The 20924-nt window shown below is 41.1% G+C and overlaps 1 long non-coding RNA gene across 2 annotated transcripts in view; it reads right to left on the reverse strand.

Annotated features, from left to right (window-relative positions):
• Window positions 1-20924, reverse strand: part of LOC116786396 — a 116699-nt gene that overhangs the window by 40222 nt on the left and 55553 nt on the right. The window contains exons 3-7 of one of the 2 annotated variants that reach the window (XR_004356914.1): window positions 15555-15660; window positions 10850-10930; window positions 8525-8619; window positions 6515-6813; window positions 831-911 (exon numbers count right to left, since the gene is read on the reverse strand). This is a non-coding gene — a long non-coding RNA (uncharacterized LOC116786396). The remainder of the gene's footprint in view (window positions 1-830; window positions 912-6514; window positions 6814-8524; window positions 8620-10849; window positions 10931-15554; window positions 15661-20924) is intronic. The other variant, XR_004356913.1, reaches the window with a different exon arrangement.

A 20924-nucleotide genomic window follows, 5' to 3' on the forward strand; every position in this document is an offset into this window, starting at 1 on the left:
TGGAAATCACTCATATCTCTGCACTTTAAGAACTCCAGAAGAAGCTGCAGTGTATTGAAACCCCCACATTGCTCCCAAATGGCATTAGGTTTTTTCTTGGTATGGGATAAGGAGGGTTTGCAGGATTTACTTCCTTGTTTATGTATCTCAGGTTTATGAATTTAATATTCATGCTGTTATATTTATACTGCCTTTTCTTTTTCTTTGCTACAAAAAGGTTTTAAAGAAAAGCCTGAGAAATAATGGTTGAATATGAATATTAATTTTGCATACAATAGCCCTGTGTCCAGGTTACACAAAATAGATCAGTACCTGGGATAAGCATCAGCCTTTTTCTACTTAGTAATTTCAGAATTTAAAAAATTAATTAAAAATAAAGGCAAAAGGCTGGTTTGGTCCTGTGTAACCATGCAGACTTGTAACTCAGATGGCTGTCTTGGTCATGGAAACCCCCAGCCAAGGGAAGTGGTTGGGGTGGGGAGGAGAGCAATATATACCATCAGTAGCTTTTCTCTGTGCTTTGAGAGGAAAATTATTTTTATCCATGTCAGTACCTATTTTATTCATTAATTTCCCTTATGCTTTAGGTTTCCTTGGAAATCTTTGCTATATTATTTTGGGAAGGGATGAAGTAGACGCTTTCAAAATTCTAAGGAATGTGTGGCATATGTAGTGATTATATTGAATCACAATGCACTGACTTCTCTGTTAAAGGTTGGACTTGATCATCTTGGAAGGTCTTTTCTAACTTTAATGATTCTATGATTCTATGACTTACTTCAACCCATGGCAGAGAAAATTGGAACTCTAAAGACACACTCAGTTCTTACCAGTGCTGTTGCTTTTTTAGCACATTGCTACCAGAGGAAACACTTGTCCCTGGTAGATCATTTTCATTCCTTGACTTCAACCTAATACAAAGAAATAGGTGGAATAATTTTTAGTTATTTATTAATACACAGACATTAAATGTGTCGCTACAGAAGAGAGCAAACCAAACTGAACAGATAAGAGCCTGCACACAAGCAAAATGAACTTCCCCCAAGTCTATAAAATCCATAACAGACTTTTGAGACTTAATAGTTAAGTTGATGGAGGACAGCCAAGACTACCAGTGCTGTGAATTAGGGAAAAGGTTGCAAGTACAGCTTGAGGTCTATGAAATTCATGTGCAATTTGGAGGACAAAAGCAAAGGCTATGAAGAAAACTATGTTGCCAGCTAAACAGACCCCTATTTAGTTCACAGTCTTAGGACAGTAGGTTGGTGCAGGTAGATAAAATCCCCTCTCTGTCTCTATCTTAGCCTAGAAAATAATGAGAAAAAAATCTGATGCTGCCTTGAACTTATTGGTCTTCTCTTGGTGGGTGAAAAAAAAAATCTACCTGACATTTTTCATAATTTCCATCCTCTTTCTGGAAAAACACCTCTTTTTTGCTTGTTCAACTAGACTTATCTTATAGCTCATTTGCTGAGGAGCACGTGTTAAGAATCCCAGAGGACTACTGCTTGGTTTTTTAGGCTGAGCTTGTAATATTTCTTTCTATTAATATTCCTTGGATGTACCTATTTTGCTTCAGAAGCAGTGTCTATGTCAGTGAGCACTGCTAGGCTACAGTGGTTTCAACACACACTGGTGATTTGACCCCCATAAAGAGTATTCCTTTAGGTGAAAAACTTTAGACGAAAACTTATTCTGAAGAGAAGCATTAAGATTTCACTGTGTTAAATGATGATTATGAGAGACTCAGGCAATGTAACAGTGACAGCACCTTCAATGCTCTGCACTGATTCCCTGGAGATCCTAGAAAAGGTAAGTGAACTCCTCCACCTACCACTGCTGTTGTTGCTAAAATAAGCAGCCAGAAGAGGGTGAAAAAAGAAGAAGAGAGTGAAAAGAGTCAGAAAAAAAATTTGTCCAGGTCAGTGTGGGCAACCTGTACCTGCAGTGCTCACTCACAAGAGCCCCCCCATTCCAATTAACAGGGGAATGGCTCAGCTTGCAGAACGGTCCATGGTGTCTGGGGAAGCAACATGAGACAGGTTGGTTTTTGCAGAGCAGTCTGATATATTCCATATGGTACAGGAGCAGTTTTTTACTTCATTCCTCTTTATCTAGGCAGCTTTGGATGGAGAAACGCCGAAAGCGCAGAAACAGAAGGCAGAAGGAAAAGTCAGAAACCATCGTCTGGTTTCTGCAGAGGTTGAGCACTGTTTGGTTTGGCTTTCAGACGTGGCAATTTAGCAACAGGAAATGTCAGCTCATTAGAGCCATCGCATGGCATCGTCTGATGATAGCAGTCGTTCCCGCTGGCAGGGCTCCAGCCGTCACACTCCGCGGGGAAACGGCACGGTTTGATATCAGTGTCTCGATTTCGTTTTTAACACAGGACAGTTTAGTGGGCTAGTTGACTTGGCAGGCTGTTAACAGAATTAATTTGATTGCCTTGGCAGTGGTAGGAGGATGCATGAAGGAAACCTTCTGGCTCTGCTAGCAGCATTTAATACCAAATGATTATCATATAGTATTGAACCGGTGCTTGGATGAAGCATGTGTGAGGGCTTGCAACAACTTTACCAAAAATAGTAAGTGCCATTTGAAGTTGGCAAACGTATGCTCAAGAGAAAACAAGCTTTCCAGTTAAAGCCAGTCAGAACTTCACCCTGCAGGCCTGTTACTTGTCATGTTCCTGGGCTGTGTCATTTTTCATCCATGCTCCGGCTGTGAAAGTACTGCTTTGTATTATCTGCCACTGAATTATATTAAAAGCCACAGCTGTCTGCTGTTGATGGAGACTGTTTCCACTGGAGGATGGATACCTGCAATAATGACAGCTGGATTTGCTGTTGGACAACTTGTAGTCTTGGCATTCAGCTTGTTATTTTGCCTGTAAATGCACTGGGGAGAGTATTGCACGTGGAGCTGTGTGTTTTATGTACGTAAACCTCTCATCTTTGGAATGAAAGAAAATGTCACTTGGCACATGACTCATTTCTATAAATACCCTTTCTTTAGGTACTTGTAATGCAAAGGATGGTCAGAAGAAGCTATGTATCTAGTAGGATTTAGCTGGTCCCTCAGACCTCCAGTGGTCTTACTCCAAGTGACTAATGGTAAAACAAACGTGAGCGTTTTTCATCCAAAGGGCTGAAAGTGTTTTAAAAGCATTCAGGAGAACCAGTTGCCTCTCCAAATTTAAAGCTGCAACTCAGTTTCCACGATCAGGCCAATATTGGCTCCAAATCCAAAATCAACACAAAATGGAATATCTATCTCAAAACTGGCACGAGACCCATGTCTGAGGAAGAGGTTTTCTGCTAGATTGCTAGAAGTGCAATAAAAGGCTCCTGATTTTGGACACTAAAATGGAGATGTTTCAGCCATCCAGAAAGCCCATTGTTCCTCTAGCTCCCTTCCTCCCAGTGTATGTCACACATATACACACACTTTCCCAATTTTGCCACCTTGGAAAAGACACCAGGTTGTCTGCACAGCTGGCACAGATTTGGTGTGAAAAGTGTCCAGGTGTATTTTATCCCTGGCAGAGATATGCTCCAAGAGCACCAGAGCCTTCTGTTGGCTGAGAGGTGCTCTGGTTTCCCATTTCTGCTCAGTGTGGCTCTCAACCTCCATTTTCATAAAGGCACTGAAAGGTGTTATCATCGAGACTGATAAACAGTTCCAATGAAACACACTTGTTTCGTAAAAGCCAGATTGTAATTCTTCATAGAATGGCTTGGGATGGAAGGGACCTTAAAGTCCATAAAAGATCATCTGGTTCCAACCCCTTCTGACAAAAGAAGAGGAAGGTGTTTCTGAGAAACACTCCAACACTGCATTGTTTTGTTTTGGCAATATTCAAAGGGGAATTACTGTAGCAGCAGCGGCATTGTCATTACTATGTGTCTTCAATTCTCCTTGCTCTGAATTGAAAAATACTGGGCAGAGTGAGGTTCAGCTTTTGCCTTGGCCATTCTGCAGCTTTCTGCTTCTGAAAAATCCCATTTCTCACCATTCTATGGCTTTTCAAAACCTTAATAAAGAGAAAATGGGAAAAGGAAAGAGATTACACAAACCTACTAGATTTCTCGTTACAGGTGATTGCAAAAAAAGAGAGAAAAAGGGAGAAAGGAAAAGGGGGAAAAGGTTTAAAGCATCAATATTTTTTTTCTGAAATTATCAATACAGAATTAAAATTAAAGCAGAAAGGTCTATGGTAAAGTCCAATTTTGCACTACAAAAAATAAAAACATTGATCCCCTACAGAATCTGTTAACAACTTTGTCAAAGGTCTAGCAAAGACAAAACTCTGGAAGATAAATTTCAATTATTTTTTTAAATAATAATTCATTCTATCATTTCCTACCTTTTTTGATCTCCACTGAACCTGAACAGTTGCATTTATATTTCAGTGCTACGTATGCTCACATTTCTTCCAACACGCTGCGGTGTGTGCACATGTAGGTACATAAGTCTGCACTCACACGGGAGCATGGAAAGCCCAGGAATTCCTCATGGAAAATATCACTAAGCTAATATTTTAATGGCAACTTCTGCAGAGTAAATAGATATTTTATACAGATAGATCAGCTCTCCTGGGACAACAGAGAAGACGGTTCTTTATCCAAGCATTCCCAGGACCAATTTATGACTGCTGCAGCCCACTAACAGGTGGTTTGTCTGCATGAGATCATACAGCAGTGGCCATCCAAAAGTTTTCTGGTACCTCACACTCAATCAAAGTGATCTGCTTTTATAATTCACAACATGATTGAAGGAGCAGTAGTGCGACCAGCACTCTGTGGCACTGCTCACCTGCTCTTCCTTCTACCAGGGTAGACAGGAAGGGAAAATAAATGGAAAATGAGAATATATGGATTTTAGCTGTGTGTACCTTGCCAGCCACAAAGCAGCTGTGATGGCCACTGTGCCCTCAGACGAACAGGGGAGAGCTCCCTGTTGGTGGAAAAGGAATGAGAAGGAAAATCTGATCTCTTCACCAGTGGTTTTTCGTGCTGTTTGTCAGTGACTCTGAGAGAATAGGACCGTGACCTGATCAAACAGCTGTGGCCCTGAATGTCTGGGGAGGAAGGAAGAAGGGAGGGATAAGGGCTCCAGCAGCTGGAGCAAAAAGGGAGGGAGGGGGCTGGAGGTTGCTCTGGCAGCTGCTCTGGCTGGCTGGGCACAGATTCCCCCCATGAGTTCAAACAGGGCACTGAAGCCTGTCCCAGAGCTCGGCTCCCAGGGAGGGAAACGCAGCTGGCGTGGTCCTCATCATGGTGGCTTTGGGCTGGACATCTTCAGGTGGTATGGGATGGGAGAGAAAAGGGCTGGTAGGAAATAGAGTGTACCCTCCAAGGAAGGTCAGCCAGAGGAGAGGAGTGGGCAGCGAGCTCTGATGAAGAAAAGCATCACAGAAAGGGAGGAGGAATGGGTAAAACCTGAAAATTATCTGCTTTTTCTGCAGCTTAATGAAGACACAGAGAGAGTAATCGTGCACCAATAACTACAGTGAATAATCCCATTCCCATGATTCTGCTTAAAGAACTTGAGATCTCATTTAATTTATATATATATATTCCATTTATTAATAAAGCAGCACTCCGGTTCCTGATGGAATTTTGCAGTCAGATGTTTTCTTCTTAATATCTTTGGTAGGTGGAACTTGAATCTCTTAGGATGTACCTTAAAAAAAAGTAATGCTCAGAGCCTAACAAACCTGCTAACCCAACGGTGACAATATTAACCACAAGCTGATGCTAAGACAGCTTGGGACCAAGTTACATCCAGTTTCAGAGCCTGCACCTGGCCTTGGTGATGCTTGGATTTCCTTTGTGGTTTTGCATTCATATTTTCCTTGGTTTCTTCGTGCTGCTTTCTCACACTCACATGAGAACCCCACACAACCGGGTGAGCTGTCTGACTAATCAGTGGTGTAAAGGAAACAATGACCATGAGTAAAGCTCTCTCAGCCACATAAAGGGGAAAAAAACTAGGGTGGGAGAATCTGAGTTGTAATCAAAGAAATTACAGTTAATGTAGAGAGGTGGAAATGTTCAGAAATATACAACTGGTTTAGGACCGCCCTTTACATTTTTGTTTCATCTGCTGGCTCTGGTGTGACTCCCTGCATTTAAATTAAATTAGGTGTTTCTGAGAAACATTGGATTTAGTGAGATGGCTGCAGTGCATGGAGTGTTAAGATTTGTCCTCTACATCTTGAAATGGTGTAGACCAGAACTATATATAATTGTATCCTTATTAACACTTTAGGTTTGACAGGAATTACTGGGTTTCCTTAATATTGAGGTTCATCAATACAAGGGAATTGATATCTTTCCCAATGTAAGAGTAAGTTAGATATCCATCAATTGCAAAAACAAGCATGGAGTTTTTTTCTTCTTCTTGAGGCTGAAGTGCCTTAGGTTCCTTTGAAAGCAAACAAAAGTAAGAAACCAGAAGTTGCTGGGAACAGCTTTAGCCTGGTTTGCCGCCAAAAAAAGATATACCCTACCTGAATATATGCACATCTTTGCTCTCCATTATCCATTGAGAGAATCTAATGGTTTTTTGGAGGGGAGAATACCAAGCTGCGGAAATATCGCAGGTGAGGAATTATACAAGGTTTGTTGGAAAGTCTAGCTTCACTTGGAAGCATCACAGTTTTATTCTTTGGTGTTCTTAGAGGCAACTTGATATACTTGTAACTTGAGCTCTGGCCACTGTTAGTGTGAAAAGCAAACAGGGACACAGTGTTCCATGGCAGGTATTTTCAAATATATTCCAAAGGCGAGCAGTGGTGCAGGATATTTCCTAGGGAAATACAGATCTTTCAGTGTGGCCATGGTGTACCCTTGTGTTCAGCCTGGAGGAATCTTCTCAAGGTGGTTACAACCTGTTTATTCTTTGCAAGTTGAAGATGTGTAGAAAAGCAGAGAATGCCCCAAGCTTGAGTACCTATAATCACTGTCAGCGATTTCATTAGCCAAAATTTTTGTTTTTATAGCCATCCTGATAAAGTTAGAATTATACCTGGTGGGCATATCTACCATTTAGCTGGAAGGCTCTAAAGAGGATTGCTGAGGCACTAGTAGGACTGATAGGGAATATTTATAGCCAGTAGAAAAATTTGGCCTGTTGAAAAGTTTGTTCCACCATTCCAATACATGATGCTTGCAATGTCATGACCCCCAGAGCACAGCACATAATTCTCTGAGAGAGTTTTAGGGGGTGTGTCAAAGCCTCAGTGATATAATGAAACAAAATAAAGGGAGGGTTTTTCTCATTTCTATGTAGAATTTCTATTTCAAAGGGAACAGACACTGGAACTAAGCTGAGGTGATCTCCGTTGGGCTGTCCAACATCTAATCATGCCATGTAAGATGGTGTCGTTTTTGGCAAACTTGACTTATTTTGGATATATATAATGGCAAATAGTGTTAAAATGCATTATCAGAGGTTATGCAACTGTTTGGAAAACAGGACAGCAGTGAGAGGTTTGAGGCAGCTTCACATCTCTGACACTGAACTGCAGTCTTTCATGACCTGAGCATAGTAATAATAGTAGCAGTAATAGCAACAACAACTAGTATTATTGTTGTTGTTGTTGTTATTGTTATTTATTATTATTCATGGAAGCTTTAATATAATTTTGCAGCTGATCTGTGTTTGTGTTTCCTTGTGTGGTGCTGACTGGAGGGGGTACACAGCTGGCAGGCCCTGCACGATGGTGGCATCTTCCTGACATGCACCATTATTTCCAGATCAGCAGTTTTCTTTTGACCTGCCCTAAACTCTGGCCTGTTCAGAGGAATAACGCCCGCAGGAGAGATACCTCCAGTATAGCTCTTAGTCCTTTTGTGAAGGTTTTCTCGGATCCATTTTTTTTTTTTTTTTTGGTCTAGAAGTGTAGCAGAGAGATTTGTGTGAGAGGGTTTATGAAATCCCAGCTGTGCCATACAATGTCTGTCCCAAAAAGTCAGGACTGTTTCAGGTGGGCAGAGCAAGGCCTGCCTGAAGGACCAGCGTCATCTTCAACAGCAATGTGGCATTATTCTTTTTCCCAGATCTTAAAAAAACACCAGGACTCACAGTTTCTCACAGCATGGGAATATTTAATGAGGAGGGAATTGCACTTGCCAATGGCACTCTTTTCCACATAGTGGCCTTAAAAGTTCATTACAAAGCACAAATACTACTGGTGTTGAGAGGCATCTCAAAGGCCACCACAGGGTGGGTTCTGCAGTACAGCATGCCTTGTAGCTTTCACACAAAACAGGGCTGAACTGAACCTAGAAAATCAGCTTTTCCCTTCTGAGGTTATTTAGGGTGATTTTGGAAGTCTCTTTTAAGACCTTTAACAGGCTTGTGAGGACAAATTACTGAATTGCTTTTTTAACTGCCACACAATGAAGGTTCTGGCCCTATTTTTTTTCCTTTTTTTCTTTTTTTTTTTTAGATAAACAGTTTTGCCCAAAAGTGAAATTTGCATTCCAGAGACAATACTGCATTTTTCCAAGCTTACCTTCTCTCCCACTCTGAATGGCCCACTAGGAAATCGAAAAAGCACCAGCAAGTCCTAGGGCTTCATCGAGCTGCCTCAGACACTCCTGGCTCCTTCTGGTGAGGGAAAGACATTTTTATCCACAGAAGGGCCAATCCAGCCAGAAAATCGTGCCTGGAGGCCATGGCACCATGGGGATCTCTGGCTGCCCTGAGGGAGCTGGATTACCACTGACAGTCAATATTTTTATGTTTTGTTGGCACTTTTCAGCCACAGTATTTTAATGACAACTCTAAGCTGGTTTTATATACAAAACTTCAGGTCAAGATAATTTGTTTCCACAGCATTTGTTTTAAAAATAGGGAAAGAAATCTTTAAGCCCCATGCACTAAGGGTTTTCTCCACAGAGAGAAGATCATGTTGCAAAGCATCCAAAGGAATACAGCGTATTTCAAATGATCATATTCTGTTTATTGCCATTGAGACCTCTCTGGTTCCCCAGCTGTCACAGACTAATATTGCTGTGGTATTACAGTTTCGTACTGGTGAGTTTGTAAACAGCTTTCAAGCTGATGGCTGTGTGAGACTCATTCCCAAGCTCTGCATTCGGACTGCCATTGGCATCAGTCTCAAAGGTTGGATGAACGGGACAGGCTGGCAATTTACTGTATCAACACTAGGAATAAACTAGGATGTTCCCCCAACACGAACATAATTTTTTATTTTTTTTTCAAGAAAGACACATTACCAAATTTTGAGTTGCTGTGGATCATCTGGTGAAAAAAATAATCTGAGAGCCCACAAAATCAGACTCTACTCATGAGTCATTCTGTAACCTGAGGTAAGTTACTTATCACCTCCATGCCTCCAACTTCCCAGACAAACTGAAGAAAAATCAAAGAAAATCAATATCCTTCCCCACCCTTCCCTTTAAAATATTCAGGCAAAAGGTGTTAGGCAAGTGAAAACTGTCCCACATCTGGAAATATTTCCATTGCCGGTTTACAGAGGAAAACAACAATTTGACCCCATCACTTTGAAGAAAGGTAGAGAAGCAGTGCTGCTCGAACTAAAAAGGGATTTGGTTTATTTTGTTAATTGCAGTCCTTTTGAAAAATGATACTTAGCCTGCCAGTGAGGTGCTAATTAATGTGAGGATGTGGTGCACCATATAATAAAGACTGCTAGTGAGGAATGTGAATAAAGTAGAGATTGCTCCTGAGGTGTTGATGGGTAAACAAGATTGCTGCAGAGGTGGGCCACAGGTAAGCTTGACTTTGCATTTTTTGCAAGCTGTTGTCTTGCTCTTTGTGTTCATTTGTAGACATTTTCCATGGTGGGAAACTGAGGAAGAGGAAAATCCTTCCCTTGGAGCCACCACTCTGAGTTTTCAGGCACAGCAGTCTTTAGGATGGGAAGATGCTCAGAGCAGCAGCATTAAAAAATCACCATCAGCATTTTAAAAACATAATTAAGATTCTGTTTCTCACACCGTAATTTTATCTGAAACTTTGCCTGCTTGTCTGATTGTACATGAGAGTGTGTAACTGTGACCCTCACATTGACAAAAACCTTTACACTCAGTTTAGAATCTACCGCATTTTGGGTTTGCATCTTAAATCTCTTCAGTTTTCCTCTTGACCATTTTTGCTGTTCAGACAGAAACATGCTGTAAAACACCCCATTCATGGGGAAAAAAAATAAATTTCTGGTCCACAATTATTTAGGGAGGTTTTCTTGGTCTATTACACAGGCTTTGCATTTAAGACTTTTCCCACACAGGCACATGGAGGAGCAGTTTGCTGCCATATATTGATATTATTGATAGTAGGGTGGTACTGTGGCTCAGCCCCGCCAATGACTGTCTTTTGCAGCCGTTCTTTGGTTTACGATGAAATGTGACAACATACTACTGATGTACTTAAGAAATCTTCCTGGAATAATAAGCATCCCATGACCCCAAATTGTGTTATGTTTGATATGACCATTTAAACAACTGTCTGAAATATAATCCTCACAGGTGGGCTGGAAAGTGTGAATTTAGGCAAGCAGAGTATGCAACCAACTGTGACTTAGTTGCAGACAAGTTCAGCCATATTCTCTTGGGAAATTCATGCTCAATAAGGTATTTTTCTCCATTTTGTTTTGAATTATACAAGAGGACAAGCCCCGAGCACATGTCCAGTCTGTGGCTGATCCTAGTATGGGATATGGCTCTTCAGCAGGTGTATTTTATTCAGATATTGGAAATAAAATCCTCCAGCTGTGAGAAGGATGCTATCACAAGCTACCTGAGTAGTATAGAGTATTTCATGAACCCTTCCTAATGGACGAGCTCAGACTCACCAACCCCCCAGCAGATGTGTTCACTTCTTTAGAAGAGAGACAAATAGGACTATGAGCAATGAAGGAGGAATATCCATTCTGCTAGAAGAAAAATAGAAAAAAGATATATTGAAGTATCTAGGAGTGCTTACACTCATTACTCAGAGTCAGAGGAAGGAGCTGAGGGTCAAAGGAAGGACATCGAGTTCAATCAAGAGTGTGTGTAGGCAACCTTTGTTTGTCAGCTGGCCAACGTTAGTGTCACCCTGCTGTCAGCACTGCTCTTCCAGCCCAGGGAGAGGTGTCCAGTGGAGCACAGCTGGGTGAGGAACATTCCAGTGCCTCAGCAAACAGCAATGCTCTTGCAGCTGCACTGGGAGAGGCACAGCAGCTTCCATGCAGGTGCGTTACAGCCACCAGCTGCCGTGGTGACACCCCATGTCCTCATGTGGAACACCTGACTGGGAATACGGAGCTGGCCACTCTGACGCCATTTGGGGCTTCCTGAGTAGGTTTTAGAGTACATGGTGGCCACAGGTTTTCCCAGCCTAGAGGAGATGCCTTTCCAGCCAGTGTGATGTACCAGCAGATGAGGAAAAAGGGAGAGGATTGACCAAGCCTCTCCTGAAAAGAATATTTCACCTGGAAAAGTGCAGTTTTGAAAAATGCATTGCTGTACTGTGACCAAAATGCTTTCTCTGATTAAACACTGTCATTTCTCCTTCCAAAGGAATTAAAGGAAGGATATAATTTTGACATACAATGGATTGTATCTTCTAAAGGTTGTTTTTTTCCTTTCTAGAAATATTTCTGAATTCTTGTGCCATTGCATTTTTAACTCCCTGCTCCAAAGGGAGAATAACTTTGGAATATTAAAAAAAAATAAAATAGTCATACTTGATAGCAATTCTATTTACTGATTTCTCTATATGCCTATATATAATATTTCTATAACCCTGCTGGCTATAAGTTTCATAAGTTAATAATTTTTTCAACTACATCATTTATATGGTGTGGAGATTTGCTTTTTGGCAGTCCGAATACTCCAGGCTTGCCATATATTTTATGTGGAAAAGCAGAACTTTCCCAGATGTGGAATCGCAGAATTTTGTGATTTTTTTTTAATTTACCTTGATAGGGCCAAAGCAAAATCTTATTGATTGTAGACAACTGTGAAACCATTTGATCAGTACTGAGCAGAGTACAGAACTGGTTTTTTTTTCAGTCTTCAAAAGATCATTATTATTTTAAAAAATTAGCAAGACTCTTTTAAAGAGACCTTGGGTAAGAGCTCCTTTTGTTTCCAAAGTTTGTCTCCACTTCTCACACATGTTCAACCCCCTTCTGGATATATATTTAAGGCAGAGAGAGCTCCGGGCTGTTTGTACAATGAAGTTGGCAGGAGACAATCTTTCATTCAGTCACACAATTGTGCCCGTAGAATATAAGCTATGAACACAACTAATATGATAATTAAATGATTTGAAAAGGTTCCTAATAAAATAAACAGTTTCACATCATCTCAGTAATAAGAGTAATCTTACTTTCAGAAAGTGCACTTTATCTTGAAGACTTCCAGAGCCCTCAGTGCTGGCAGCACTTTGCACATGTCCAACCATACACCAGAGCCTGGTGAAAGGTGTGGCTTCCCCACAGGGAGGACAGCCAGAGTGCCATGCACGGTAACCTGCTTGGGAAGGGCAACCAAAAGGTAATTTTGGCATAGGAAAAGCATGACTTTGATTATACATGGAACAGGCTGCCCAGAGAAGCTGTGGATGAAAGACTTCATCCAGATGCAAAGCCCTGAATGCTGGTCAACCAACACAACGTCTACACATCACCTCTCCAGTGGCTCTGGGTGTAACAGCAGGGGATTTCTGAGAAACAGCACTGATAATCATAGAAGCAAAGAATGGCTTGGATTGGAAGGGACCTTAAAGATCACCTCATTCCACACCCCCTGCCATGAGCAGGGACACCTTCTGGTAGATCAGGTTGCTCCAAGCCCCATCCAACCTGGCTTTGAGCACATCCAGGGATGGGGCATCCTCAGTTTCTCTGGGCAACTTGTGCCAGTGCCTCACCACCCTCACAGTGAAGATTTCCAGAAAGTTCCCAGAACCAGTTTTGGTAAAAGACACCACACTGTTCCTGCTCCTTCAGTCTGGTGTTTTTCTGGATCTCCCTCACCCCAGATATGCACACAAAGCCACATTTCCACTGGTGTGGGGTTTTTTTTGTTCTCTTGCGGAGAACAAATAATTTCTGCCTGTTGCATCCACAGTACTGTGGGTGAAGATGAGCACAGCAATGTAACGAAGAGTCTCCTCATTATCCTGCTGTAACTGTATCTCAGAGGTAGACAATTGCCCTAGGCTTAGAATTTCTCAAAATTTATGTGTATCAAAAGGGATCTTGTACAGGCAAAAAGCACCAAGTTGATTTTTCCAAGAGCAGTTTGCCATTTTAAGCAGTTGTTGGCTTAATAAGTGAAATAGCTCAGGGCTGTGTGCATGCCATAATGATTGCATTCTGTAAGAAAAGACTGTGCCTATGGGTCTCAAAGTTTCAGAGCCAAGACTAGTCATATTTGTGGTCTTTGAGTCGCAACCCCAAGCTATTCTCACCACTGCAGATAAGGGATAGCTGATCATAAGAATAACACTGATTTTAAAATAACTAACCACAGCAAAACTAAAATGACCTAGTCAAGCAATACAAAGGGTGTATGATTGACAAGATAGCTGTTCTTTGAAATGTACTGTAGGCAGTAAATAGCATCTTATGCCCATAAGCTATTTTCTATCTTAAAGCCAAGAATAATGATCTGGCATCTGTCCTTCCTGAGTGAGGATTCAGTTCTGAAAGTTGTGGCAGCTCCCTCCCAAACGCCTCTGGAAATGATAGCAGGGGTGTGCTCATTGTAATTATACCATGGGGTGCTTCTGTTCTTTTATTCCAAAAGGGTTGTTTCTCTCTAATGTAAACAGCTGTGCAGGGAAGTTTTGCCTCTTACACTTGTGCTTAGGAGGATTTAACTCACATTTGCATTTCCTTGGGGTGGGCAGCCAGACAAGGAAATGCAGTATCAGCAGGGCCTGATTTATCTTTGTCCCCATCAAAAATTCAAGTGGCAACTAAGATTTTGTTGAACTGTAATCTAGATAACTTTACCTAACTCCACAGAATTCAAACAGCTGCCAAGCTTTTCTGTACAGCCCCTTTCTGGCCAAGGAACACATGGGCTGAGTACAGCGTTAATGCACAGGATCAGATTGTAGGCCTCCGAGTTACACATTCCCTGCAATGTGGTCTAGGCTCGGTCTACGTGCACTGGGACATAAAACACTGGGGCTTTGCAACATGCCTCAGCTCTGCCATGTTTGTTTTCTCTTTGAAAGGGGTTTTCCTTCTGTTAGTATCTCATTAGGGCTGTGGAAGAGCAGAAAATGTAAATTGGAGGCCATTTCTGTTCCTATTTCTACCCAAGTAGCTGCAGGGCACTGTTATCACTGCCTTACAATCACTGTAATGTTTCCATTTGGTGCCCTGTTTGTGACATATTGCAAACCCAATCACATAGGGGTGCATAGGGGTGCAAATTCCTAAATTCCATGATCTTGATACCCAGTAGGAAAGAGTCCATGTTGCTGAATCTGCAGCAGCAGCAGCAGCAGCAGCAGCAGGGTCTGCCTGTAGCACTTTGGCAGCCCATCCCAGCACCTGAACTGCTCATCCACCATTCTCATCTCACAGAAGCAACAAGAATCAAGAAATGCCAATAAACCACCAAATTTTTGCCTTTCCTTCCCTCTTCCCCCTACCCCCACTATAGGCTGGAATGCAATCTGATGAACAGAGAGCTCTTGGAACATGTCTGATGGCTTTGAGGAAAGCAAAATGCTCCCTCTTTCGGGACTGGTATGTTTTCTGATGTTGTCGTGGAGTTTTTTGTTGTTTTTCTTTCTTCTTTTTTTTTTTTAAGTGAAAAGGAGAATTGTAAGTTCCTTTACACTAGTCCATTAGCATAATACGTTCCTGCCTTCAGGTACTGTATGTCATTGTTATGAGTACATTTTGACATCTCTCACACTTCCAGCACTCCAAAGATCCATGACAGAGCTGAATGAAAACTTTTTTTTGACTTGGCAGGAGCAGTAAGAACACATAAAACCTGCCAGCTGTCAAGGATGTAAATGGTGATTTTGTTTCACTTTTTTAATGAATTAAAGCGGGATTGAAATCTGTCCAAAGACAGCATGTTGGGCCTTGCAAGGAAAGAAAAAAAATGAAAGGCAGGGATTTCTTTTTTTTCCTCTTTTGGCACCTCTGCTCAGAGAGTATTTATTCTTGGTAGCACAGTATAGGACGGAGGTACTCTCCTGGAAGAGCCTTGACTGCCAGACATGAGACACCTTACAGGGACTGGTTTCAAGAAAGGACATAAAAATACTAATTTTTGCCCTATTTCAAGCTAGGAACCTAAAAAATATTGCACCCATCACTGCTTTGGAGAAGGGTGGCAGCCAGCCACTGGCAGAAGTCATTTTGTGTGTCATTTGCACTGTAAACACATTGAAGCCAAACTAAAATCTGATGGATTTTTCTTATAAATCATGTTTCTTCCTGACATCTTACTGATTACACTTTTGGGGGGGAGGGGAGAGGAGGGAGGACAAGTGTATCTTTCATTTGTGAGGCTGGACTTTGAAGCATTGCGTACCTCTGAGGGACTGTATTTGGTCCCTCTGGTTTCATGGTCTCAAAGTCCAAAAGCAATTTGTTTTGGAGCTTCTGGGAGATGTCCTGAGTATGTCCTGACCCTGGACCTGTGTGAAAAAATATTGTGGTTCTGAGCTCATCAGCACTGCATATTCTTAACGTACTTTTCCTGCTATTGAAAATTAGCTTTAAAGCTTGGATGAGGAAAAAAATGGCTGTTTCATAATTTGTCTGCAGTTTATTTCTCATTTCCTTTCTTAGTTTCTTGAATTTTGCACTCCAAACATCTTTGACCATTGTCCATGATTGATTCAGACTGTTTTGCCTCTGTTTGCAACACTACACTCTCATACATCTATTTATTTCATTACTCAAATTGCACATCTACTCCTCTGGTGGAGCCTTACTCTTTATCTCATGTACCTAAGCACAGTGTGACCCTCTCTCTATACATGTGTGTACGTGTATTCCTCTTCAGGGGTGAAAATATGGTAAAGAATTTGCCAGGTTCTTTGCTTTTTATGCCATAATTTCTGCTTAAGATTTTCAAGTGATGTCCCGTTGAACTAGCCAAATTCAAATCATAGTTTCCAAGCTGTGAAGGGGTTATCAGTTATGAAGGCTATCTCAGCACCTTAAAAGCTGAACTGCAGAGGTCTTAAATAGCACAAGTAGAGAGAAATGAAGTCTCTTCTTTTGGAAAATGTAGCACCTCTCATCAAAATAAGTTCATATTGACTGATGTTCCTGGACCAAAGACCCTCCTGGAAGCTCAGCTCTGCTTCAGCTTGGGTGAAGCACAGTGCAAGCACATCTCCAATAAAGTGTCCTGTGTGTAGTGGAAAAGAGGTTCCATGTGCCTGGCAAGAGGTGCATGGAGCACATTAGCTCTTGTAGGGATTTACAAACAGGCTTCAACGTACGCGTTGTGAACAGACCTATTAATTCAATGTGACTTCTCAGGCAAGCCAAGCCCACTTAAGCCAGATGATTTAGACAAAATAACAGTGAAGAAATTTGTTCAGACAAAACAAAAGTTGAACACTAACTTCTTCCAAAAACTCAAGATGAACTTGAATTTCTGAAAAAAAATGTGTAACTCCCTTTTCCTCCCCTCGCCTCTCCCTCAGTCTCCTAAACCCCTGGCACCTACCCACTTTAGCTGGAACAGAATGACTCTTCTCAGGTTTCCAGCCTCTCTTCAAGTAGGAAGTATAGAAAATCTCACAGGAAAGCCTTCTCTTATGAGCTTTCCAGGCAGATTTTCTGAATAAAGAGAGTCTTACACATTTCAGTTATTTATTAAGTCTTCTGAGGAGCTTCCATCCCCAGCTTTAATAGAAGCCTTCAGACACAACATGTAATTACAGGATGAAAATCTGCTAAACCCTACAACCACTTCAGTAAACTCTGTAAGAGTGTAGGAAATATAGTAAAAGTCTGGACCCTCTTCTCCTTTTTGTGAAGAGAAATCTCCATTTAAGCAGCATGGCAGATAATTGCAGGACTTATATGACAGAGCAGCAAAGGATAAATGATGAAATGGGGCAGCTCAGCAAATAAATATCGAATTGCAGTATTTTCCTCACTTTGGGACAGGTTCGCTCACCTCTGGATCCTGCTCTTACTCTGCATCTTTTACCTCTATCTCAAATGGGGAGAACCTACTCAAAGAAATGAGTCCAACTGCCTCCTTCTTGATGGAAATTAAAGCACAGGAGATGAAAGGAAAGGAATTCCTGCTGTCTTTCCAAGTCACGCTTTTCTCCCGCTCATTTGGGTCTGGGGGAGCTTCCCCACACTGAGTGGCTTCCCCCAGCAGGGGTGAGGCACATCTACCTCCACCAGTGGTCCCAAGCCCTGTGCTAAGGGAATTGCAGCCACTAAAAGAAGCAGTGGGTCCACTGATAAAGTGATGAGCAAAGCAATTTAGGCACTTAATTCTTGCTTTGGGTGGGAACAGAGGGAAAGACAGAAATGGTTGAGTGGAGAAAGAGACAAGTGACCACCTCCTGCCCCCAAGTCACAGCACATTTTGTGCCACCAACACACAACCCTGAGGTAAAAGCTGTGCAGGAGACAAGTCAACAGCGATTATTTACTCACTAGCTGAAGAGGTAATTTGTGCTATATTATGAAAAGTTTTAGGTTTCCTGATGTATGGGAGGCAAAAAGCCCCTAAATTAGGACGCATGGGTTGGCACCTTCAATGAAGAGAAGGTGCATGGTGTTTAGCCTCACTTTCTTTCATGGGGCTGCAGTACTTAACTGTGCTTAATCCTTTTTAATGAACACTTTGCTGATGCAAATCAGCCCGCAGATGTCAAAGGAAAATACAGAAAAATCTTTTGAGAGACTGTGACTCTGTAAGACAGACTTGGCTTAACTAAAGCCACAAAGGTGAGTGAAAAATAACTGCAAGTTAAAAATACACTTCTAGGAGGATGTTTCAGAGGAGAATGTTTTCTGAACTGGTGAATTTTTCATTTCATAGTTATGAAATGAATAATAATTTGATTCTACTCTTTTCTCCGAAAATAGTTCAGAACAGAGAAATACTAGCACTGTTTTCAAACAGGGCTTTCCTGTATTTTAAACCTACTTTCTTTCCAAAGGCAGGAAAGAGCACAAAGTAACACTGGCTGTTTTGCCAGTTGGAAAACATTTAGAAAGTGTGAGAATGTGAAGGGGGGAAGAATCACATCCTACAGCTTTGTCACCATTTTTCAGCTGGAAAAATATTGGAAAGTAGAAAGATGTTTCTTTTTTCATACATCCTTAATTCGTAGAATGGTTCCATAGGAAGACTATTGTCTCCCAGGAAAGATATTCAAGCCAGAAAAATCAAGAGTTTTCAAGCACTCTCTAATCACACACCTCTGCAATATTTCTACTAACTGACTGATACACAGGACATTTGTCAGGCTGGATATTTAATCCTGAAGATAATATGTTACTACAAATGCAGTGGCCAGATAGATCCTTCTGAGCATAATAATTTTCCATTTTTTTGCAGTGAGTGATTTTTTTTAGAAGAGTTTTAAATATACAGTTACATACAAACACAAGACAAGCATTTCTTTCTTAGGACTCTACTCACTTAGGAAACATTTCAAACATTTTCAACAGCAGGATAATAAGGAGCACATACAACAACAGCAAATTTAGAACTTGAATCATTACTCAGTGACTTTTCCAGTTCAATTTGCCATCTCTAATAATTCTTACTTTACCAGTTTTAATACTTTGAAAAGTTTGTTGGATGGCTTAATCAATCAAAACAATCACATTGCATAAAAATTTGATTTCCTTAAACTGGTGACCTTCCCCCCAGCTTTGCTGGATGACCCTTCCCACTCTCACTGGAAGTTACTGCAATCAAATAGTATTTGGAGTATTCACATATCCTTTTGCCCAAGCCACCTTTTGCAAATCATTGCACAAGGTGCCGTGCTTTCCCCTTGCTCCACCAGAGGTTATTGCTTAAAAGATCCAGTTCCTGTAAAAACAATCATAGGTCAACGCTGAAAGAGTGATGGAAAGACCCATTTCAGTCATGTGTTTTTTGGCACAGAACCACTGCGAGTGCATAATCTGTATAAATGTTAGCTTTCTAAATAAACAGAACCTCTGGTTGCATGAAAGCAGAGAATAAAGTTGAAACTTGTTCCTCTCATTAAGCAGCGTTTCAAAACCGGGGCTTGTTTTGTTCTAAACACCCGTCAGTCCTGACAGATGATAATAAACAAATAGGAACAATAGCAATGAAGCCAGCAGAGCTACCCTGGACACTTAACTGTGTTCCTTTTCTCAAGTATGGAAGTATTTTGCCCATATATAACACACAGTGGGGATGGGAAAGTCTTTGGGGCTCGTATCCATACAGCTATTCTGTTTTGGGATGTTGTGGTGGCATCAGTAGAGCTGTGCCCTCGGGACAACCCTGTGGACAGTGCCTTGACTCCATCTGTCCATGCTTGTGGGATGTTGGTGATGTAAACTTCCCACTTGGGATCTGTGAAGGTTATATGGGAAAAGTCAGCTGCTGACAGCAGTCACTGTTCAATACTCTGTCCAGTTTTGACTCATTTCCAAACTGCAATGCTCTAAGTAGGAATTCTTTCACTTGGTGTTGCTGTTGCAACTCACCATGAAGTCACTGATATATGTAAGAGTTTGGGGATTTTTTTCAGCATAACCAGGACAGCAGTAGAGTTCTGTTTATGTGCTTAAAATAGCCTGGAAAGTAAAGGGGAAAAAATAAAATTGATCCATCTAAAGCAATTATAAAAAAAGAGTCTCCAAATAGTGCACTGAGGTGTTTTTGAAAGAGATGAGAAAGTAGTGTTTTCTGTATACTATGCTGTAAATACCTTAAAAATCCATCCTTCCCTAGCCATATGTTAAGGAAGGCAAAGCAATGCAGATAAAAAGATAGAGAGGTGGACAACAGTTGTCAGTGTTAAAATGTGGCTTGTCTGTGGGCTCTGTTCCACCTCCTCCCCCTGTTTTCTTAATGTTCGTAGGTGACTTTGCAGAACACAGGCCAACATTTATATGACAAATTTTCACTTTTTACTAGCTTTCTAAAATTTAAATCAGAATTAATTAAATGCTTTCATTGTAAAATATGTAAGTATATCCCTAATACAGACTAATACACGGATACACAGAGTACATGGGGTTTACTTCTTTTCCCACACCTACAGCAATATGTGCCCTCCATCTCTTCCCAGGACTGCCAGTGATCACTCACATGCTGCCTTTCTGGGAAAGCTAGAACAAGGAAAATAAGCACATCTTATAGCTCAGAGTAGACACCTTACATCACAGATAATGTAGGGATTGCTGAAGGTGTGATTTCTGTGCAATTAGAGTCATGTTGGTTCTGGAGGAGGAGGAATTTTGGTTCTAAAGTAGGTGAGTTTTAAGTCACTCAGCAATTTGTCTGAGGCAAAGGTACAATACATGGCTTTTATTTTTAAAAAAAGCACTAAGATGATTTACTGCTTGTCACATAACGCTAAAACATGGTTTATGCAGGTCATTTTAAAATCACTTTTTTCTTTGACTGGGCTGCACAGTGGTGGCAAGACTATGAATCTTATCTCGTGAGTGTATATTCATTTTCTTCCAGGTGTGTAAAGGCATCAGATCAAATTAAAAAAAAAAAAAAGGAATGAAAAAGAAAAACCCAACAAACCAAAAATAAAAAAATTAAATAAAAATAAAATAAAAGAATATACCTTGTCACTCAAAACCCCTTGCAAATGACTACAGTAAATTCTCTGGCACTTCAGCATGATTGACATGCGAGAGTCGTGTTCTGGCACAAATATATCCTGATGAAGTTATCCTTTTAGTGGTCACA

Source organism: Chiroxiphia lanceolata, chromosome 4 (genome assembly GCF_009829145.1).
Source record: "Chiroxiphia lanceolata isolate bChiLan1 chromosome 4, bChiLan1.pri, whole genome shotgun sequence".
Lineage (NCBI taxonomy): Eukaryota > Metazoa > Chordata > Aves > Passeriformes > Pipridae > Chiroxiphia > Chiroxiphia lanceolata.